This window comes from Talpa europaea (genome assembly GCF_964194135.1).
Source record: "Talpa europaea genome assembly, chromosome: 3".
Taxonomy (NCBI): Eukaryota; Metazoa; Chordata; class Mammalia; order Eulipotyphla; family Talpidae; genus Talpa; species Talpa europaea.
In genome coordinates, this window is record NC_140069.1 from 34,942,555 (window position 1) to 34,967,960 (window position 25,406).

The 25,406-nt window shown below is 36.9% G+C and overlaps 1 protein-coding gene across 1 annotated transcript in view; it reads right to left on the reverse strand.

Annotated features, from left to right (window-relative positions):
• Positions 1-25,406, reverse strand: part of NECAB1 (N-terminal EF-hand calcium binding protein 1) — a gene marked incomplete at both ends in the record, with an annotated part of 134,175 nt that overhangs the window by 30,443 nt on the left and 78,326 nt on the right. The window lies entirely within an intron of this gene.

Below are 25,406 nucleotides of genomic sequence, written 5' to 3' on the forward strand. Positions count from 1 at the left end.
TTCTAGAATAACATATTAGCTCTGTGGGAGCCATTCACTCAAATGGCCCCAGGTCTACAAGATAATGATCACAAACATAATAGTGATACTTGCCAAATTTAGTCTAGTTATCAATAGATGGCAGATTGTGGGTGGTGCCACCTGCTTCTCTAGCTCTCTAGAGACTTGGGGCAAACTGAGAAAGATAAGAAAACTAAGTTGGCACAGGGTAAAATGGTGCCAGATTCCACTCTTTCAGGTTATGGCACCTGCTATTAACCCTGATTTTCTAGAAACTTGGTAAGTAGAAGTAAGTTCAGCCAATCACAAGATTTATTTGGCTCCTTTCCAAAACAAAACACTTTTTTTCCATTAAAAAAAATCAAAATACAGAGCTGAAAGGAGTGATGGTAACTGGATAATGCCAGGAGAAATGAGTGCTGGGAATCTTAGGGCATAGTTGCAACTAAAGAGCAAACAAGATTTATTTATTCCACTGTTCTGTGTCTCAACTTTTTCACTTAACAAATCAGCCTATGTACTCTGGCATCCATTACAACTCAAAAATATTCTGTGCTCCTAGCAAATCTAAATTAGGAAATATTGAACTTGTGGCCTCTTAATACAGATTCGGAAATTTTCTTGTATTAGCAGAACAACCTAACACCATAGAAAACTTTTGTCTTTACTAATTTGTCATAAGTGGTTTCAGTTATTGGTCACTTTTTAAATCTATTCTTTGCAGATGGAACATTTTCTTATCTACCATATTTAGTAATATTATTCATATTCAAAAATGAAAAATATTTGCCTTTAAATCCCACCTAGGAAAGTAAACATAAACCAGAACACTTCCTGCTCATAATAACCATAAATATTTTGGTGAGTTTATTCAAGCTCTACATATAATTTGATTAAGTAGCTTACTATTTAGTCACAACAAAAGCTTCAAAATTATTTCTCAATGTACTTCTAAAAATTAAATTATACTTCCTTTGAGAGAAAAAGAAAATTTGATAACAGAAAAAAGGTACGCTTGACTTTCCATAATCCTTTTTGTTTTGCTGAAGCATAATTTAAAAAAAATATTGAAATGAGATCTAACGTGTAATCACCTATTATGCCCATTATATTTCCACCTCAATGTATACTACAACTAATCTACAGAAAAGGATAAGTTTGCTGTAGACATATGGAAAACTGAAGGGAACGTACATTTTCTGAGCAATGCAGTAGCACATTGGCCTTATTCTTTTCTTATTGAAATGTTAAATATTTGTTATGTCAGAATTATAGCCAGGATTTTTTTTAGTTATCCAATTTAAACACTTCAGTCATTGCAATTTGATTTTCACTTCTTAGACACAAAGGTCATGCCTTCTATTTCTGTTTGTCTCATCGTGTCCTGAGCAGACACTCATTCCATGCTTGTTTGCAGGTAATGCTCAGAATTTACTGTATCTGCTATTGTGGTCTTATATCTAGAGAGTCTGGTGATCTTAGAGTTAGACAGGTTTTTAAACAGGGTTAAAAATCAGACCACTGGCTACTCTATCATGGTAAATTAAGAAATCGTTCTGCTGAGACTCGTACCACTTTTAAAAAAAATTTACTATATGTATTTTACATAATTTTTCACTTTTTTACAATGTTTGCTTTCTTTTCTCAGGTGTAGTCCCCACAGAACTCCCACCACCAGTTCACCTGTGCACCTTCGCCATAGTCCCTTGTGCTCTTCCCTCTCACTTTGAGCCCTCTCCCGCCTCCTCCCCTGCAGAATGTCTCTGATTTATAGTTGCGACTCACCACTTTAATGAGAGTTTACTATGCTTACTCTTCAGATTACACTGAGAGATGACAAACCCAAATCCATTTCTGCTACATTTGACAGAAATGTTGGTGCCTTGGTATTGAAGGATGGTGGTGGGTTTAAGGCTTTGGAGTATTAAGTTTTTTTGAGTCAATCATGAAGGTTTGTTGTTCTGCGCTGCCCTGCAAAGGTAGAGAAATAAGTCTGTTTTCTAATGTTTTTTATCCTCCCAGACTCAGCTCACAGCACTGTCTCTGCACAGACTCAGCTCACAGCACTGTCTCCTTTCCCTTCTGTGTTGATCCTGTAGTGCCCTACTGTTGATCCCTACTCAGGGTAAAGAATTTTTTGTTTCATATTGCAATCTGTTAGTTACTTATCTATCTTTCCCACTGTAGACCAGCTATTAAAGGTGGGAATATGTCTTAATCATCTGCTTCCAGAATATCCAGAATAAAGGCTGACTCGTCATAGCAGCTGTCCCAAAAATGCTTAAAGAGCACATGAGGAACAGGGAGCATCTGGAGTCTGCGGCTCCAGTTGGAGTGTCTGCTCTTTGGGAACTGCTCTGGGCCCTCAGCAGTCACCAGCTGCCACCCTGCATCCTGCCCATGGGGGTGCTGCTGGCTGGGTTGCCAAGTCATGCCCCCCCCCCCGCAATGGTGGATTACACAGCCTTGCTCTTAACAGACTGTTTGTCCTCATTTCTATTTCTGGACCATTTATAAGTCTTCTTCCCTTCCCTTATTCTTGATCCTGAGGTTTAGATCTGCAGACCCAGGTGGCATAGCTCCAATCTTCCTTTCCTTTTCTCAGCTACACAGCAGATGTCCCTTTGGAAGGCAGTGGCAAAAGAAGCAGATGGAAAATTAAATAGATAACAAGCTGGAAAATGTCAAAGCCTGGCCCTTTTTATTCCCAACAAATGTGTGGCTGTGAAGGTACAAAAAGGGATCTCTGCACGCTGAACTCCTATAAAAGGGATAGGTGAACTTAAGGCATTAGTTCCTTTGAGCCAAATCTGGTATTCAAGAGACTGGTAGATAGAACTTCTACTGGTCTAATAAAAATGTGGAGATGGTACCTGATGCCCAGATTCTGCCCCTTTTTCCAAACCCATTTAGTCCTTCATGTCTTCAAAGAAAGGATAAGGGCAAATGAAGGCTATCGCCTGTTTCTCAGATTCCAGTAACATTCATTCAAGTTGTTGATAATTGTCTATGAATCATTAAATGAAAATTATTAAAGTAGCAATATTTCTATTTGTACCTTGGAAAGACTGAATGTAAACATTTCAATTTGCCTACTTCCCTTTGTGTAGAGCTAGAACAGGGCTAGCATTCATTCAAGTAAAAGCCCTAGCATTAGAAGCATAGTGCTTTGAAAACCAGGTTTCTTCGGAGACTGTCTCGCATCTTAATTGTCTGATCATTTCTCAGAAAGCAAGTTCTTGTCCATCTGGGTGATGGAAGAGCGGTCATCTGAGCCATTACCCTACTATGAATCATCTGAGTTAATTAGGAAAATCAGAGCATCAGACTTCCCTGTTTGCATGTGCCCTATGTGAAAATTAATCAAGGCAGTGACATCCAGTCTCAGTGTCTTCTTGTTTATGAAAGCAGATACAATCATGTTTCACAGGGGGTATTGCTTCTGGCTGCCTTTGATCTAAGCCCCTGCAGCTCTCCCTGTTCTTGTGAGAGACATCTGTGCCAGTTTCTATAACAGGAAAACATTCACTTTTACAAAGCTGAGGTTGCCTTTTTCTCTTTCTGTATTCTCCCCAAAGTGTTACCTTTTTAAAAATACTAACCATTTTGCACTATATCATTTATGTACTATTTCTTTAAACATTCCTAGGTTTTTATTTTAAATGGCACATTTTTTTTTCTTTCCAAGTAGGAGAAAACCACATCAAATTTAAGGCTTAAAAATAGAAGCAAAATAAAGAACTGGTCCATAATCAAAAGTCTTAAAAATGGACTGAGGTTAATTCCAGGTAGGTCTGTAGAAATCTTAGATGGCAAAATAAGAAGTTAAGATATTTTCAAACTGCAGATTTCCCAAAATTAAAGTGAATTGCAGGATTGTAGGTTAGTGAAAAAGGAAACAAGGCTTTAACTTTGGAATTAAATATTAAATAACCAAGTTGAGATAATTTCTAAACCCAATCTGAACTAGAGACTCTGTAGTTTGAAATCCAAAAAGCACTTTAGAGATGAGTAATATTATTTCAAACATGTATACTGACAAACTCCATAGCAAAAGGCTCACCCTGGAGTTGTCAAGGATTTATTTCATGCAGGTTTCTCTTCTCTGGCTCTCTCTACTGCACACCAGGAGACCCTAAGAGGCAATGTTGCCTCTTAATGTCTGTCCAAGAACAATTTTAATCTGCAGGGAAGTAATCCTCTGCAAACAAGTGGACTTTCAGCAAAACACGCCTGTGTATAAACATGGGGACATAGTCAATTCAAACTTGGAAATTAGTAGGTATAGGTCAAAAATATTCACGCACATCTATAAACATTACAAAACACTCATGTGCGTCTAATAACATAGCATGGGGGTAAAGAATAGAGAGCTGAAGATAGTTACCCTTAGGCTCTAATCAGAGCACGTGCCACTCACCAGCAATGTGGATTTTAGAAACTGTTCAATCTTTCTAGGTCCCTTTCCCCCGAACTGTCAGTAAGAATAGTACCACTCACTGGCTTGTTGTATTAATAAAAGGAAACACACAAAACATGCAGTATGGGGTCTACATTATTTTTGATAAATGTTCATCATTGCTATTAGTCAACTGGAGGAAGAATGTTACAAAGCACAATGGACAGATCATTGGCTCACAAATCACAAAACCCAGGTTGGAAAGGTGAGATAAAAAGTCCTCAGAATTACAGCTGGGGTAAATAAATGGTTTGTGATTGGTATGTAGAAGTCTTTCCACAAATATTAATTTTCCTGAGTTCTTTCTACATTTGTTTTCCCTTTTTTTTTTTTAAGATAACATTGTTCTTTTTTTTTTTTTTTAAGATTTATTTATACAAGCACTGGGCACAGTCAGAAGTGCGGGAGGGTGAGAGAATTCACCAGAGCCAGAGCGGGGAGCAGAGCAGGCAGAAGGACCGAAGTACACTGCTGAGGGGAGCAGCAGGCGGCAGGAGAGGTCTGCGCGCCAAGTGGGACCATCCTCTGGTGGCCGGGGAGCAGCCGGGGATCAAACTAGCGCTGCAGAGGCTGCGGGCAGCTTCGCAACCCAGCGCTCAACCACTGCACCACTGGGGAGGCCCTCTACATTTGTTTTCTATTGCAAATCTTCTACCATTCTCCTTCAAAAATGTATACATTTTATTCCACACATAGTTGCTACCATATTGAAGCTATATCCATGCTACTATACTAAAGTTATGATCCATGTGGATTTATCGGTCAAACATATGGCAAGATCTTAGTTAAACAGTGATTTATTAAACCTCCCTTCCACAGAATGGGGAGGCTAAAATTAGAAGGAAAAAAAAAGACTGGGAAATATATACACAGAGAGGGAAGATCAAGTGAAAATCTTGGGCTTTCAGCCTCTACAAATATGAAAAATTAATTTTTGTTCTTTAACCCTTCACCCTCCCCTTCCAAATCAGCCATAGATGATTTGGTCATAGACCATATAAAACATATGGCTGGCAGAATGTGGCCCATGGTTGGGGTGTTTTTAATCCCTGATCTAGGAACTGAGCATCAATGGCAGCTAACATTAGGGAAAAAAAGGAGGGAGAAAGAGGGAGAGAGAGAGAACACCAGGCGGTAAAGAGTTCTGGATGAAAGAATAAACTACCAAGTGGAGTCTTACCAAGCAAGACTCCAGATTCAGATGGCAGTTTGTGGTAGAAACAGTTCAGAATAACATGCTGAATTGTACCATGATGAGGCAATTAGTAAAATCTAGACCACAAGCTCCTCTCCAAAGGAATGCTGGGTAGCATGCAAATTAAGGGAGATATAACAGACATAAAAATGGGCACAGCTAAACTATAGTTTCCAGTGTGATGAAACCATAATAAAATGGAAGGAAATGGTCACAAGAGGGATCAGTTTGGTTATTATTTTCAGGGGGGAAGGAGATAATTGAGATAGGCCATACAGAAGGTCTGGTGTGAATGGTAGGTTGGCTTTTTGATCTGTGGGAGTAGATTAAAGAATGTTTCCTATAATCATTAAATTTGATATCTTCATGTTTTTTCTCTTTATTTTATAAAATAAAGGTTAAATATAGGAATCAAGCATGTCAACATATACTATCCTCGCATCCTTATATTTTCGAGAAACTGTGGGAGTAGACAGACATGGGCTGTAAAATACAGGACTCCTTAGCAAGCAGTAGGAAGAGAAAATCTAGAAACACTTCCAAGTTAGTCACTGTTATCACCTCTTATGTACTATTTCCTTAACAACTAGTCTGCATTTTACTGGAGTGCAAGATAGAACCAAATGTTAATTTTTTTGTTATGAAATGCAAAGAGTTACATTTATATACAAACTATGCTCAATTTATGATTGTTGATATTGATAATAAATCAGAATTTCTTCCCCATAAAAACATTGTTTTCCACCTTACTACTTACACACTTTTGTTTCAATACTATTTTCAAGCACATGCAAATACTTCAAGGACAATATTCTCTTATAATTTGACTCCTCCTAAACAGTATCTTTGTCAGGTGGATAGTTCTGTTCTAACCACAGTCTTATAATATGTTAATATGTGTTAATACATGTGTTTGACAAATACATTTTTTAAATGTCATATATAATCTCTCTGCTTTTAAAAGCAATTAATCTTTGTGGCAAAGTCTGTGAGAAAGAACTAATGGGTATCAAAATATTGTGAGCATTTACAAATAGCAGAATGTATGAAAAATAGTAGACCATAAATATATATTAACACTAACCTGGTTTTGGAGTTAATTTGTGTCCCATTTATGAATTCAATACCTAAATACTACAAAACTTTTATACAGAAAAAAATGTCTCTGGGAATATATAACTTCCTTAGAATAATAAATAGGCAAGAATTTTTATCAGTGGGATTTTAAATAACCATATACTATATTTCACCAAATTTAAAGTACAGTTAATTATAAGTAATTTCATTAATTTGGTATTTTGTACCCCACTAGGAAATAAAAATGTTTGCAATTACATTTTATATACCATCAATTGCAAGTTGCATTCTAATTTCATAGATGTTGAAAGCGAAAAAATATGCATCTTAGAAATTGATAAAATATGATGTATTATGACATTTCAATATGGTACTGAGAGCAAAGACCAAAGATGATTTCTTGGTTCCTGTAATTTCATACTATTATGACTCCCACATTTGAAAAATCTGAAATATCGTGAGACAATATTCACCATTTGTCCCACATGTTCAAATATAGTATTGCTCAACTAGATATACCCTGAAATCATAGTTTTGATTGCTTTTCTTAAAATTAGACTTGTCTAAGATTTCTTAGCTTGTTTTAGGAATGTTTAGAAAATCTTCATGAGCAACCTAGAGAAAAGTCAAGTGTTGATGCTGGAACAGTTTCTCTGATATCAGATAGCTAAAATAATAATGTAGTCTACTCATTCACATACACACATATCACACACACACTCACCCCTGGGTTAATTATAAGAACCTCCTCCCAATATCCTACTGATTAAAAATATATAGGAAATTATGGGGAACATACATAAAGAAAAAAATAGGTTATAAAAATCTGCCCATATTCTTTCTTAAAAAAAGTTTACTTAGTTGATTATTCAATTAGTTCTGAAATCATATTTTCCAACAAATTAATTAAAAAATAATATTTACATTAAACGAATTTCCTAGAAGTGCCATTTTTCAGAAATATGATTAGGAAAAATATCTTAAATATGTTCCTTCTGGAAAACACACAAAAGTAGTCAATAAAATGACAAACATTATTTTTAAATGCAAAGAACTTCTAAATAAGAAAAAACCAAAAATATCCAAAATGAATGGGGCACAGATGAAAACTAGAAAATTAGCACGATGTCTTTGCTGTCTCTCAGGTATTTTCTTTGGGTAGAATCTTTGAGTTTCACATCTTAACAACTTTAGGGAAAACAGGAAATGAGTCAAGATGGAGAGTTGGATTTGGAACACAGAAAGCATACTATCCACACAAAGGAAAATGACAGGTTAAGTCTTTATTATAGGCACAAAAACCACTTGAAAATGTACGGCTAAAGCTTAGTTCACAGTAGAGTTTGAGTTCAATTCTTCTATCTGCTTGAGCCAGTAGAATCCTAAACTGAGAGATTAACTCAAAGTAGTTCTGTATTAGTAGTACCTTGGGACACCTGTCATAAAAACATTCTCTGTGGAGGACTATATCATCAAACCAGATTTCACAGAACACCAAAGATTTAAGCATCCAAGTATGAGTTCATAGTTAAATAAAAGTCAATCCATCCATTTATCTGTACTGCACAAAGGAAAGAGAATCATGGGGAAAAAAAAGTCAACAGAACCTTCCTCAAATATTCAGAGAAATTAAAAAATTAATCGTAAACAGGAGAAAGGAATGAAAAACTGCAACTAAGAAACAGTCATATTTCGAAAGAACTAATAACTTCAAAAAACTAAATCAAACCCTCAATGGATAGGTCAAATAGTAGATTGGATACATATAAAGAGAGAATTAGGGAATTAGAATATAAATCTGAACTAATTACCCAAATTGAACCACAGAGACAGACAATAAAAAATGTAAGTTTTGAGATAGGGAAGAAAATAGGAGGGTCTATGTTATAGATGTAGAGTTCTAAGAGATGAAAATAGAAGATAGACATGAGAATTTTGCATCACTGAACCAATATATGATGTCTCAGATTCAGGAATCACAAGTAGATGCCTAATAGGATAAAAGAAAAATCAACACTTGGACACAATATAGAATATCTTAAGTAATAGAAATACTAATACTTTATTCTTCCCCTCCCTTATTGAGGAATTGAGATGAAACAACATGAATGAATCATTATTCCAGCTCCCTATTGAAACGTGGCTGTTCTATATACCACTACCTAAAGGCAATTTCTATCATAGCATCTCAAATTTCATCGCAAATAAATGATGAATCAGTTCCAAAGTGGCTTACACTCCAGTGTACTTGTGATAAATATTCTGTATGGGTCCCTTGAAACCCTCAACTAATTTGATGAATGAAATCAAAATTGTCTGACTCTACACCTTACGACTCTCAGCAAACAAAAAAAATAGGTTCAATAATTTTTCACAGGCTATATTGAACTTTCCCTTGTTCCCTTTCAAAGTTCAATCAGGGCCTCCCCGGTGGCACAACGGGTTAAGCACAGCGCTGTGAAGCTCTGCAACCTCTACATTGTGGGTTTGATTCCCGGCTGGCCAGGGCCATTCCGACATGGCTTGGCAGACCCCTCCTGTTGCACCCGCTGCTCCCCTCAGCAGTGCTTTTGGTCTATCTGCCTGTTCTGCTCCCCACTCCGTCTCTGGTGAATCCTCTCACCCTCCCACGCCTTTGGCCTGTACCTCAGCTATTGAATAAATAAAAAATAATTATTTAAAAACAAAGTTCAATCAATTTGTCAAAAATTAAGACAAAGAGACATTTTAAAACAGGAAAACTGACCTGTGACAATCATTGGAACCTGCCTAAGACAATGAACAGATTTTTTAGCAGAAACTTTGCAGTCTAGAAGACAGTGGAATTATATATCCAAAGTGCTTAAGGAAACAAAACTTGTAATCAGGAATACTATAGCCAGCCAAATTCTCCTTCAGAAATGAAAGAGAGGTAGAAATTTTTTTTCAGTAAAATTAATAATGAGGAAATTCATTACCACTAGACTTGCTTTACAAGTGGGTGAAAGAGAGCTCTTCAAGTTGAAATGAAAGGATGTTTGGGCCTCTCCAGTGGCGTAGCATGTGGCGCAGCATGTTGCGCACCGCGCTATGAAGCTGTCTGCAGCCTCTGCAGCACGGGTTCAATCCCGGTCGGCCAGGGAGAATCCCACATGGCACATCAGACCTCTCCTGCCTCACCCGCTGCTCCCCTCAGCAGTGTATTTCATCAGTCTGCCTGTTCTGTTCCCCGCTCTGTCTCTAGTGAATCCTCTCACCCTCCCGTGCCTCTGACTGTACCCCAGTTCTTGTACAAATCTTAAAATTAAATAAAAAGGATTTTAACAATAATACCATAACACAAGAAAGTATGGAACTCATTGGTAAACATATTGACAGATACAGAATACTGTAGAAAAAAATACCAAATACTAAAAATAGCTAAAATATGTTAAAATGTACAAAATGAATGCTTATAAGTTGTGACAAAATTAATACTTAGGGAGGGGGAGAAGTTAGAAAGCCTGTTTTGTACATGTTTGAACTTAGGGCATCAGTTTAAAATCCTACTATAAGATTTTATTTAAGATCTAAGATAATCACAAAAATGATACCTATGTTACACAAAAGAAAAGAGGGAAATTATACCATAGAAAAAATAAAACATAAAAGTTGTTAGCAAGAGAGGATTAAAGGAATTACATGACTAATAGAAAATAACAAATGACAACAGTAAATCATTCTCTGTCCATAATTAAATGTAAATTGAACTCCCTAATAAAATCATAAAATGGCTGAAAGGATAGAACAAAACTCAACTGCACACTGTCTATATAAACACATTTAAGGATACACATAGGCCACAACTGAAGAGATGGGAAAACATTCCCATACAAGTAAAGCAGATGTGGCTATACTTACATCTGATGACACTGACAAAAATCAAAAGCCTTGTCATGAGACAAGGATGATTATGGAATGATAAAAGGGTCAATCCACCAACAATAATAAGTTAATCCATAACAACAGAAGAAGGTAAATTTTAGTGAGGTGTGGAGAAACTAGAACCCTGTATGCTGTTGGCAGGGATGCAGAATGATGCAGCCATTAGGGAAATTAATATGGAGGGTTCTCAAAAAACCAAAAATAGAACTATATGACCCAGCAATCTCAAATCTGGGTACTTATTCCAAAGATTTGAGATTATGATCTTAGAGATATTACACTCCATGTTCACTGCAGCACTATTCACAATAACCAACATATGGAAACTACCTAAATGTCCATAGACAAATGTAAATGTTTTATTTTATGATTTTAATATTCATTTTGGATCTACCGTGTTCTAGGGTTTTATACACTAGCCAAATGGCTCTGCTAGAAAGAGTCAAGTTCAATAGCAGTTTGCTTTCACATTTATCCATTTTTGTTTGTGAAATATAAGTTCATTTTATTTTATACAACATGATTATTTTTATTATAAATTAAAATTACTGTGAACCCAGAATGTTCAAAGGTTTTACCCACTCATCTAACTGTTCTGCTATGGGATAGCCCAAGAGCAGTTGCTTTTAAGATTGATTCATTGCTGGGTGCTGTCTTAGCAATATTGGTTGCCTTGTCATATCCTATATGAGGCTTTAGAACTGTCTCTAACATTAGAGATTTGTTCATTAGCTTGTTGATCCTTTCTGTGTTGGCTTGAATCCCAACCACATGGTTTTCTGTGAAGGAAACAGATGTATCTCCCAGCAGCCTAGCTGAATGTAACACATTCTTAATCATTATTGACTCAAAAACATTCAATTCAAAATGTGCATTGCTGCCTCCAACAGTGACAGCAAACCTATTTTCATAACCTGGGCAGCAACCATGGTCATTGCTTCACACTGGGTGGGACTCACTTTGCCTGGCATGATACCGTTTCCTGTTTCATTTTCAGGCAAGGTTAGTTCTCCCTAACCTGAACAGGGACCAGAACCCAGAAAATGAATACATGTGCTGTCTTCATCAGACAGCAAGCGGTAGTATTCAATGCTAGTGTGTCCTTTTTAAACAAAGATTTAATTTCATGCTCATTGATTAATCTTTTCTTTGGAAAAAGAAATAAAATGTATGGATCAATAGATAGTGTTTACTGACTTACCTTCAGAAAGTATTAATGTGTGAAGGGCTTTAAAGGAAATAAAGCACCCTGCTTTTGCTGTTGTATATATTAAAATTCACTAATTCAAAGAATACTTATGAATACACACAAAACAAAGCCTCCATTAAATGTATATAACTCAACTGGCACAAGAGAGCTATTTAATGACAAGGATGGTACATAGAGCTGCTAATGTGGAAAACAAAATTCAGTGTCAGAAAGTCAACAAATTTCATAGGCAATCAGCCAGTTAACCAAAGACAGTGCATTCTAGAGCTAGAAGCAACCACAGAATCCAAATTCCTCATTTCCAAAACGAGGTCCAGACAGAATAGATCCTTGCTCAAGATCACACAGCTCTTCTAGACTAAACCAGGACACAGGTGTGCTTTTCCTGCTGCCTCCTATCAAAAGTATTTAAAACACAAAAGGCTCTTGGATCATTCCTACCTCTGTGTTATGCATGTCTGGAAAGACACAGCAGGTTCCAGCCTATGAGGCTCTGAGGGGCTGAAGCTCTTGGTTATAAAACTGTGCCCTTCAGGGCACGGCTGGAAAGAAAGCTTTTCAGGGCAGGACATAAGCAATTTATAAAGGCAGTAGCAACAGTCATCTAAATTGCAGCTGAATTTCTCTTTAAGTTGATAGCAGCAAAAAGAGTGATTTCTCAAAGCCAGTTTTTCTTGAGCAGAGACACTTAAAACATATCAACCTCAGAAGGTTTTTCTCAGAAATGCTGACAGCCTCGAGGTAAAGATTTATCAAAGTCTATGCGGGAATGAGTATCTCCAGGCTGCCAGTTATTCCGTTTGTAATTTTCTATTCCTCTTTCACATTTGAGGAAGATTTTTTGTGTTCTACAGTGAATCAAACACTCAAAACCATTAATATTAATAGATTAAAATTTAGATCCTAGAAGAAATAAATCTAAGTTATAACCTCACTATCTATCAATCTACTCTTCATCACGAAGATCAAAACATTCAAATAGTCAGAATTTGTCTCTTATGTCACTGAAAAAAAAATCAAGACACTGATGGAATAAAATTAATTCAGTTATTGTGTAAACAACAAAAAGCATATTTCAAATAGGGGACTCAGTTCCAGGCTGGGGGGACTATGGGTAAATGAAAAGACTTTAAGACAGTGATGAAACTCTGATAGGAATCCTGATTATTTCTTACAAAAGGACTCATTTTAATCAGAGGCTTAGATTTTGCTGCTTTGCCATGGCAACAGATGTAGAATCATGTACCTGGAAGGTTACAGTGATAATCTTCATTATGCTCAGAAGAGGCCCTGTGTTAACAGTTCAGTAATTGGACTGAGTAAACTAATTTGATTATTTCCACCCAGTTGTGAATACTTTTTTCATCTTCACAGAGGATGCAACATATTGGGTGATACACTAGGCCATTAGCTCAGTGTGACCTTAGGCAAGTCCATTAATGACCCTTCCCCCAAATCCATGAAATGGAACATTGATCTCATCTCTATTCCAGAATAGGCTAAGTCTATGCTCACTGTCTAGTGCTTGGTGAGAAGAAAAGGGCCATTTTCCCCTTTTCTTTTCATACGTGAAACAATTTCTCATACCTAGTCTACTTTTCTCTTTTTTGATAAATGGCCATTTCCTATGCACATCATACACAGAACAAGGGACTAATATCCAAGATCTACAATTAATTCCTACAACTCAACAAAGAAAAAAAAGAACCCCATCAAGAAATGGGCAGAAGACTTAACACTTCTTCAAAGAAGACTTACAGATGTCTAAGGACCAGAAAAAATGTTCAGCATAGCTTATCATCGGGAAAATGCAAATCAAAATCATAATTAGATACCATCTCACTCCCATGAGAATGGCCCATATCAAAACAAAACAAAATGAACTGATAGCAAGTGCTGGTGAGAGTGTGGAGAAAAAGGAACCTCATACCCTGCTGATGGGAGTGGAGATTTGTCCAGCTGCCATGGAAAAAATATGGAGGTTCCTCAAAATATTACAAATAGATATTCCATATAACCCAGCAATTTCACCCCTTAGTATCTACCTAAAGAATATAAAAACACTAAATCAAAGTGATAAATGCACTCCTATGTTCATTGCAATACTGTATCCAAAAGTCAAGTTATGGAAACAACGTAAGTGCCCAATGATGGAGAAATGGATTAAGATGATGTGGTTTATACATATGATAGAATACTATTCAGCTATAAAAAGATGGATGGACTTTTGCTGTTTGTGATAATGGGTGGAACTAGAGGAGATTATGCTAAAAGAAATAAGTCAGGAAAAAGACAAATGTTGGATGATTTCTCTCCTAGGGAATACAGTGAAACAAACCCAAGCAACTGACAAAACCAAGTAAAACAAATCCTAGAAATATGACTACAGAACTGAGGCATCAAGCCAGGGAGGGTGTGGACAAAGTGGGGAAGGAGCGCTCAGGTCTCTGGTAAATACAGGTGCTTTGGTCATAGATGTGGTGACATACACTTTAGGAGGTGTGGAGCTATCCCCCTAGTCAGATAGTGCTGTAAACAGTGTTACCACATTAACAATAGTCTCAAAGGTCAGTGTGGGGAGATGCAGAACACACAGAATTATAACCATTGTACTGTGTGTGTCCTGATATTTTATCCTTACTTGCTCTTCCCACTTCCATATATAAAGACTGAAGTCAGCTGATTTGCTGTTGGGCAACTATTTCTAAATGATATGAAGCTTTATTTTAATAGTGAAAATATTAGCCTCCCAGAGAAAAGCAGAGGAAAGCTTTTACTCCTTTTGATGAGAGGGTACCTTCGCAACACTCCATTAAATATTGATGTGACCTTCAAAGCTCCCTATTGGGTACTAACTACTTTCACATATTGATTATCCTTACTCTATATCTGACTCTAGGAACTATAATGGGTAGCCTTATTTTTTTTTTTAAGATTTATTTATTTATTTATACAAGCACTGGGTACAGTCAGAAGCATGGGAGGGTGAGAGAATTCACCAGAGCCAGAGGAGAGAGCAGAGCAGGCAGAATGATGAAGTACACTGCTGAGGGGAGCAGCGGGCTGCAGAAAAGGTCTGCATGCCATGTGGGACCCTTGCCAGGTGGCCGGGGATTGAACCAGTGCTATAGAGGCTACGGGCAGCTTTGCAACCCAGCACTCAACCACTGTACCACTGGGAAGGCCCCGGTAGCCTCATTTTTAAACTGGTTTTAGGCATAAGGACCTACCTGATGAAGAAGCATTATAAATCTTCCTGAACTCAAGGTTGGTTAATAAATATAAACACATACAACATGGATGAGATATGAGCATCAGTATATCACAAACTATGGCAAGGTTACATCTAGGCAATTTGTTTTTGGTGTAGTCATAACCCCTCACTGTATATCTCGTTGTTCCACAGTTGTTGACTTTTCTATAACTCAGGTAAATTTTGTGTCCCATTCTTAGCTAGCTTTCAAACTATCCTAAGTTATAATAAATAAGGGCTTCACATACCTCTCCCTTCCCAGGGACATTTGCTTTTAAAAAGCAAAACTTGTGAATCGTAGGTTCTGTGGCAGTGATGGAGGTGCCATAAGTGAGAAACTGCCAAAGGAATATACTTAATGACAGCCTCTGGCTGCTGCACCTTAGGGATCCTCTGAAAGGTTTGTGCTGAAGTGACATTCTCCCCAGGTTCCTCTCCATCAGTGATTCTGCAGAGTAAAGGAGCAAGGAACGGGCCATTTTTGCCTTACACGGACTCTTCATAGGGGCAGGCTATGCGCTGAAGCTCCTCACTGATCTGGTCGAGACTTTCTCGGAGGCTCTTCCTGCCCAACATTTATATCCTTCCCAGTGTCAGACCTGCCTTATGGCTCCTGCTTGCTCTCCCCTTAACACTTCACAGCTGTTTCTCTCAACAAATCTTAAGCTAATCCATCTGATTTTCTGGAAGATTTGAGCAGACAGTACTCCATAAATATTTGTTGTGCCAGCTAGGATGAGAAAATGAACTATTAGGGGAGGTGAAGAGCTACGAGGAAACTAGATTGAGTTACCTACAGCTTTCAGCAGGTGCTTGACTGGGTGCCTCAGAGCAGGGCTGAAAATTAGTTGAGATAATGTATGCTCAGTGACGAACATATTAAATGATCAATAGCTAACACTATTAAGAATTATGTTGGATCCTTTGTGGAAAATGTCAGGTGGATAGGAATTCAAGGAAGAAACAAAGAATCAGACAAGGGAAGATGGTGGGGGTCTGAAGGGAACATGGTCCAACTAGGAAATCAGGTTTAGTCTTTTCTCAGGTATAACTCCCCAAAAGCTGGGGAGTTTAAAAACTTGTGAAGACTGGACTCTTAAAGACTGAAAAAATCTTGAGACCCAAGAAAAATGGATCTTTAAAGGCAAATTTTTAAGGATTCTTGAATCTTTGGTCATGTTCCTCCAGTTATTCTGGTATATTATGGGGATATATACAACCATAGTTGTTTCCTTGGGGATTTTCAATAATAGGTGGTTCCAAATACTGACTTTGTTAATTTTTCAAGACCTATAGTGTCCTATGTTCCTGAATAGTTAATGTAGTGTCTGATCTCAGTGTGGGGCTTAATATTGATATTAATCCGTAAATTGTCCAACTTCAGATATAATGACAAGGCTATATTTTCATATGGATTTGGAGCCCTGAGTGGAGTTGAGTAGAAGAAGGGAGGTGAAAGCAAAAAGGCCCCCTTGCGGGGTCAAACCCTGCCTCGCTTTTTGTACTTCTCCTTACAAGGAACTCCAAGGCTTGGCAGTTGCACTTTAAGCAGATGGAAACACTAACTCCATAGTTAGGTGTTTGATTAAACAGACTTTAATCAAACAATGACTTTCATTATAGTTTGATTAAAGAGACTTTCCTGATATAAGACACAATTTCTAGACCACACTCTACCTCCTATGAAGATTTAGGCTACAACTAAAAAACTCCTGCAGACTACTACAGAGCATAAAGAGCTTATAAAACAATCTCATCCTATATCAATTGTAAATAAATGAGGAATTATTCTTTAAACCAATTGTTTATTCTCAAAGTTACCTAATCATCACTCAGTAGAAACTTTCAGTAGGCAGCTCCTGATTCCTTAGTAAATTAAGCCTCCAAGTGAAACCATTCCTAATTCAGTACCTGCCAGTGCATTTGCCACAAACATAATTCTGTCTCTTGTCATTTTTGAAATGTTAATAAATCCATCCATACATCCCCCAGAGCACTAGGGGTCAATTTTCACTTGTCTATGCTTGATATGTTTTTGCTGCACTTTGAAATATAATGGACTTATTCAAAAAATCATTTTTTTTAAAAGCATGAGATGCTATTGCATTTCTGCATGCTGAAGCATACCTTCTGATTGTCTAGAAGAATAATTAGAAGGTCTATTATCACACCATATGCAATAATATAACCTTCTTAAGCTTTTATTGGAACTATCAGGACCAGATGTGTTTTAAAGTTCAGAATTTCTCACAATCTAGAAAGACAATATTAAGCATATACCATGTATCATATAGTACCCCCAGTAGGGCCTTGGGCAGCACCCTGTAATGACCAGTCTGATTATTAAAATAAACTTAGCACCAAAATCCTAAGTAGTAGCAAAACCTGTCAAATACCACCACCACCACCACCACATTCAGTTTTCAGAACTCCTTAAACTGTGGGATTTCAAATAAGGAATGATGGACCTGGAGTGAATTTATATCCTAACCCTTCTTTAAACAATTCACACTAAGATTGTGGAAAAAGAAGAGAGAGTTACTAATAAAGTTAACTTGAAATTGGAGTAAGGGACTTTCATTGCTGCTTCCTACATGCCAATTCTTTAAGCACCCACAAGCACCCATTTATAAAACATCTCTTAGGCTGAATAAACTCCAGATACTCTGCATGATTCTATCCAAAATGAGTAACTTGGAGGAATTATCCTCGTACCTGTGATCAGCTCATCAAGCTTCACTTGTGAGTCTGATTTGCTTGAGACAATACAAAAGGGAGTGGACAGAAGAAATGAAAGGAAAACAGCCCCTCCTTCCAGCACTTGCCCCTTTCCTGTGGCTACAGTCCACTCCTCAGTCATCCCCTCCTTGCATTAAACATTGCTGCATAGGGGAGAGGTTTACCTAATTACCTGCTGTTTCTCTTTACCACTACAACAATTACTCCTTAGCATTTGTAAAAACCTTGCAACTCAATGATCAAGATGGTAAACATTAACAAAACTGTTTTTAGCATCATATCACTTCATTGGTAGGCAGGGGGTTAATTTTTGTTCCATATTATACTACAGTCAGTGCTTAACACCTGGCATCCCCTCACCAGTGGGAGGCACTTCCTATATATTTATTAAAATGGATTGAGAATGCACCCACAGCCCCTCTATACCACACTGGTTTTTATTTGCTTCTAACTTTCAAAAGAAGCCTGTGTTTCCTCAGTGTTGAGGCTACTTTTTCATTTTTTTCTCTAGAATTCAGAGGCATTGGATTCTGTTCCTGAAGCTATTTATAACCCTGGGTAGGCAGGTTGCACATCCCCTCTTTGTGCTCCAAGGGGGTTGTAGGAGTGTATGTTCTGTCGCTGCAGATGATCTGTTTTGATCATATTAACAAGGAGATGGCTGACTAGGAGCAGTGCTTCCTTTTCAGTTGCTTCCCTATATTGTTAGGAATTAATGTGTTGGGTTTTGATAATTCTGTTATTGACAGATACTTGCACCTTGATAAAATTGAGTGTCTCTTCTCAGAATTAACATCTAGGTCGATCGCTCAGGGATATGGGTGCACCCCCATGCATTCACCAGACTGAAGTCTTCCCAGAAACAAGCCTAGTTCTTTCAACTCGATGTGGTTTTCACATTAACTGTGTATTCTTAAAATGAAGGAAAGTTTCATGAAACACATTTATTACTCATTTAAAAAAAAAATCAGAGCAAAGTAGGTGGGGGGAGACAATGGACTGTGGTGGGGGCCTATGGGTGTTTGGTGGTAGGTATGATGTGGTAACATATACTTGAAGGGTGTGGTCTTATACCTCTAAGTCATATACAGTTGTTGTAAACTAATGTTACCTAAAACAACAACAGAAGAAAAACCCAAACAAACAAACAAAAAAAACCCAGGATAGAAAATTTCTGAAAAATTTTTTCACTCTAGGGTCAACTTTCAAGTTTTCATTTATTCATCTTGCTGTTTGTTGTCCTAAGAAATAACCTATTGTGATGAATCAAAACTCAAAACCACAAGCTTAGTGTTTTGTTTTTTTTTTTTCAGTAGCAAAGGCTGAAATTTGGGAATGACCCAGGAAATAACAAGATAATTAGTCTCTCTTGACTAGGCCACAGGCAATGCCAGACAACCACATGCATCTCATTTCATTCTGCCAACATGCCTGAGAGAGAAGTATAGTTGTTCACCCAAACAAATGAAGAAAAGACGACAAAGAGGTTAACCTCACCATATGTTAGCAGGGCAGAACTGGGTTCAGAGCTATCTCTGCTCATATCCTAATCAACACAGTTTTGAGGGGCTATTTTTCTATATACTATTTGTAAGTATAACCTATGTAAACCTCAAGGGCAGAACTGACAAGGAAGTAAAAATAGGTTTCTCTCTTAGTATCATGTATTCTCTTATATCAATCAGGCTGTCATCATTAAAGATATATACGGGGGAAAGAGTGTTTGGAACTGTTAAGAACACGTATCTAAATATTTTATCAATCTTATAAACCAGAGACACACTAAAGGGGGGGATGAGAGGGGAGAAGAGGAGGGATCAGGGCCAAAATAAGGGGGGTGGGAATTGTACGGGGAATAGAACCAAATTGAAAATTCATACACTGTGCAAAAATGAAAAATGTAAGAATTATATAAAATATTAAAAAAATAAAATCAGATAATTAAAAAAAGAGAAAATGTACACCATAAACTACAAGATGTTTACAAATTTAACGGCTTATCCATTTTATTTCTTTAACTTGTTGAGTAATTTGTTCCATAATGTGTTTTTGTAATTGAGGTAGAGGAAAAGTGAAATTGATAAAAGATGCATAATTGATTAAAAATATTTTATCAATCTACTTTATATGAGATTTAAGCTATATGTCTTCTTTTTCCTCCTTGCTCTTTATACTATCAACAAGAAAATGAACTTCTGTTCCTAAGAAACTAAAAATACTACTCACCTGCACCTACCATGTTCTGCCACAAAATTTTTGTTATAGCTCTCAAAATGTCAGAACAGAAGATCATGAACTGAAGATGTGTCAGACAAAATCATTTTAAAGGCAAGCTGAACATAATGGACCAAGGAAAAACCCAACTGCAAAGCCTGATACTGACCTACAGTTAAAAAAAAAAAAAAACCACAAAAAAACCAGCATCCTTTATAAAATATACAATTGTGTAAGTACTATGGCTAAAGTTGTTAATATCTTTTTGTCCAGTCCTTCCCACCGATCACAAAATGCATCTGGTGGAAATCTTATAAATCTGTTCCCTTTTCACCTTCTCCTAGCTCCTCAGAAAGGACAGTCACTTTGGTTCTCCAACCTATCCAGAATGGGATTGCAGTCAAAGAGCCCTCTTCCCTTAATGATCAGCATGATTCATGATCAGCAGCGATCTGAGCAAAACCTCAGCTCTCCTATGAGTAAACTATAAGTTAAATATATATGATGTGCTCTAACTAGCTGTAGCAATACAAGGCACCTCAAGGCACTGAGATGACAGACAAGGAAAAAGTGATGGGGGCTATCATGGAGATACGCATGTAGTCATCTGAGGATATTCAACTACTGGTGGATCAAGGAAGATTTCCTAGTACAAATGACATTAAACTGAGTCTGACAGAATCAACAGGAGGGCCTCTCCTGGTGGCGCAGTGGTTGAATGATGGACTGTGAAGCTGCCCGCAGCCTCTGCAGCGCCGGTTTGATCCCCTGCCACCAGCGAAGGTCCCACATGGTGCACCAGACCCCTCCTGCCACGCCCCCTGCTCCCCTCAGCAGGGTATTTCGTCAGTCTGTCTGTTCTGTTCTCCGCTCTGGCTCTGGTGGATTCTCTAACCTCCTGCGCTTCTGACTGTAAATCTTTAAAAAAAAAAAAAAAAGAATCAACAGGAATATTTCAGGACCACTGGATGAAAAGCAAGTAGATAACTGGAGCCCTGAGAAAGGATCTGGGGAGAACAAAGGAATTCATCCACACAGAAGACCACCATAAGTCAAAGTTCAGATGCAATAGGCAATGGGGAGTGCAGGTAGTTGTAAACAATGGAGTACAGCTGGGGCAAAAAAATTACACAGTAAAGCCTGGCAAGAGTGGGAAAAGAGGTGGGCAAGGGTATCAGATGGACAGCGAAAGCCTAGATTTTTCTGGGCCCTGTGTGGTATGGGAAGAGTTTTTAGACTATTTTCCAGAGGCAATGAGGAATGATTGAAAGGTTTTAGGTAGATGAGATAAAAGACTTATTTTGGGGAAGGATTTTTTGTCCTGCAGGGAAGCATGGTCTATAGAAAACACTGGAAGCAGAATGATGAATTAGGTGTCTGTGGTAAAGAATCACAGTAAAAATCATTCTGGTTTTGTCCCACATGACCCAGAGAGTAGGCTGAAAGAATAGGTTATGGATGTGAGCAACATGAGAGAGATGAAGCTATCAGTACCAGGTGATCAATTTGGCCACAGGAGATAAAAGAATGGAAGGCAACAAAGATCCAAAGGAGACATAGACATGAAAATCACCCTTTACTTGGTTAACCCATGTGTGAGATCTTTTTTAACTTAAAATGTTTATTACCATATCTTAAATATTATAGGCATTATAAGGAACATTTGATAGGTGTGATATTTAGTAATCTTTTTAAAAACAAAACCCTGATGTTAACAAATGTTTATCACAAGATATTATGGCTTGTATTTGACTAAATCAAAAAATATTTCGTTCTCACAATAGAGAACACCTGTGAGATAAACCATCACTTATCCCAATTTCATTTAATAGAAATAGTGGGAAAAAAATAGAAAGCGACTTTTAGAGTAGTACAAAAAAAATCATGTGAAGAAAATAAGAGTGATAAATTACATGATCAGAAGTTACTGAATAAACAAAGGAAAATCCTTACATAAATATTTTCAGAATATTTTGTGTAGCTGCCATTTTATTTGTTGCCATAAACCAAAAATTTTTGGCTTTTATCCATTACTTTTGGATCAGATCATGTAAAAATATACTTGAATAAGAAAAGAGTGCTGGCAACCTGGGATTTGTGTTTAATTCCTTTGGACTGCTAACAACCAAAATAGAATTACTGCTTATTAGAACAAAAATAAATGAACTAGAGAACAGAAAAACAATTAGAAGAGATTAATATTGATTGTTTGAATAACTATATATAATAAAGGAAAAATCAAAATCAACAAGCAACTATAAACCAGAGACACACTATGGTGGGGGGGGGGGTGGGGAGAAGAGGGGTTGGTGTCAAAATAAGGGGAGTGCAATTGTACGGGGAATATAAAAAAAATAAATCTTAAAAAAATTTTTTGAAAGGAAATAAAACTTACAAATCTTTAGCTAGACTAATCTAGAAAAAATGGGAAGACCAAAAATCAACAAAAATTATAAATGAAAAATGAGAAATTACAACTGATACTCAAATACAAAGGAATATGTTGAACAATTATATGCCAGCAAAGTAGACATCCTACAAGAAATGGTGGGATTTATCCCTAGGATGAAAGGATGCTTTGACATACTCAAATCAACATAATATCTCACATTAATAGAATGAAAGATAAAACCACACGATCATCTCTTAGTAGATACAGAAATAGCATTTGATAAAATTCTACATCCATTCATGATAAAAAAAATCAACAATTTAGGCATAGAAAGAACATAGCTCAACATAATAAATACTATATATGACAATTCCACAGTGAACTTCATACTTAATAGTGAAAGGTTCATCAGGAACAAGACAAGGGTACCCACTCTCACATCTATTCAACATAGTACTGGAAATCCTAACTGGAGGAGTCAGTCAAGAAAAATAAAGGAAGAAGCAAAATTGCTTGCAAGTGAGATCATTTTGAAAGAAAAAATCCTAAAGGCCCCACCAAAAAGCTGTTAGAACTAATGAATAAATTCAGTAAAAAAAAAAAAAAAAAAAAAAAAAAGTAGTAGGAGGCCTTCCTGGTGGTGCAAGGAATTAAGATGCAGCACTATGAAGCTATCAGCAGCCACTGCAGCACAAGTTTGAGCCCCAGCCAGGGAGGAGACCCACATGGCGCAGCAGACCTCTTCTGCCTCTCCCGCCGCTCTGCTCAGCAGTGTATTTCAGTCAATCTGCCTTTTTATTCCCCACTCTGTCTCTGGTGAATCCTCTCACGCCTTCCCCCCCACCGCCCATCTCTGACCTACATACCAGCTCTTGTATGTATAAATACATCTTTTTAAAAAAGGTAGCAGGATACATAGTTAAATTCAAAGCAGCAGCTTTTCTATACAATAAATTTTCTGAAAAAGATTGATCACAATTATAATGGTGTAAAAAAATATACTTAGGAAAAAATTTAACCAAGTAGGTGAAAAATCTCTAGTGTGGTACCTAGAAGGTATTGATGAAAGAAGTGGAAGAAGGCACAAATGAATGGAAAAGTATCTGTGCTATGGCTTGGAAGAATTAAGATTTAAAATACTACCCAAAACCATCTATAGATTCTATGCAATCCCTATCATAAGTACAATGACATTTTTTACAGAAGTAAAAAACACACTTCTAAATTTCATATGGAACCACAAAAGATGCTGATAAGTCAAAGAAATGCTGAGAACAATGAATAGAAATATCAGGAGGTATCACATTTCCTGATTTCAAACTATCCTATAAGCTACAGCCTTCAAAACAGTATGGTACTGGCATAAAAAGAGAAAAAATATACAAATTGAATAGAGAGCACAGAAATAAACCAAGCACTTATAGCCAACTAATAATTGCTAAGCTAAGGATATTCAACAGAGAATTGCTGGAATAATTGAATATTCAATTTGGATTCCTTTTATTGCTTTCTCGCCTAATTGTTCTAACTAGGACTCTAATACTATGTTATAGTATTATTATGGTGAGAGTGGACATTCTTGTCTTGTACCAGAGCTTAGTGGAAAGGCTTTCAGCTTTTCATTGTTGAGAATGATACTACCTCGGGGTTTGTTGTATCTAAGGCTTTTAATATGTTAAGGTACATTCCATTTATTCCAGGGTTTATATCATAAATGGATACTGAATCTCATCAAATGCTTTCTCAGCATCTACTGAGATGATCATGTGTTTTTCCTTTCCTTTTCGTTGATGTGGTATATTACATTGATTGATTTTCAGATGTTTAACCATCCTGGTGTTCTAGTATAAATCGCACTTGGTCATGGTGTACTATCTTTTTAATGTATTGTTGGATTCAGTTTGCTATGCTTATATTGAGGATTTTGCATTTGTGTTAATTAAGAAGATTGAGTGCAGTTTTCTTTCTTTGTTGGTTTTCGTATTAGTGTAATGTTGGTCTCTCAAAAAGTGTTTGGAAGAATTCCCTGAATAGCCAATACTGTATTTCCAAGCCACACACCTGATAAGACATTAATATCCAAAAAATACAAAGAACTCACACAACTCAATAGCAAGAAACCTTAAATAATCCTGATAAAAAATAGGCAAAGGAGCAGAATAGACATTTTTCCAAAGAAAAGGCCAACAGTTACCTGAGAAGATGTTCAGCATCCTTAGACATTTAGAGATACAAATTAAAACCACAGTGAGATGGACATCATACATGTTAGAATAGTCATCATTAAAAAGATGAGTGATAATGAAAGCAGGAGTAGATGTGGAGAAAGCGGTATCCTGTGCACTGTTAGTGAGATTGTAAACTGGCCACTATAGAAAACACTATGGAAAACAATAGAAATAGTATGGAAGATCCTCCAAAAATTAAAAATAGAAAAATAGAACTCTGATGTGATCCAGCAGTTTAAATTCTTATATACAAGTGAAATGAAAACTCTAACTTGAAAAGATAACTATACCCCATTTTCATAGTGTTATTTGCAATAGCCAAGACTTGGAAAGAAAGTGTGTGCCAATGGCTGAATGGCTAAAAAAAATAATACACACACACATATTATTTAGCCACAAATGCAAGAAAATCCTACCACTTATGACCACATAAATGGAACTTGAAGGCATTATGCTCAGTGAAATTCAGACAAATACTGTATAATCTCACTTATATGGAGAATCTAAAAAAAACAAACCAAGCAAACAAACTCAGAGAGATCAGACTAAGTACTGCCAGAGGTGGAGTTGTCAAGGAAGGAGGAATTAAGGAAGGTGGTCAAAAGGTAGAAACTTCCAGCTATCAGGTAAGTACCAGGGATATAATATATAGCTTATGACTCTAGTTAACACTGCTGTGTGGTGTAGAGGAAAAATGTTGGAGTAAAACCCAAGAGATCTCATGACAAGAAAAAAA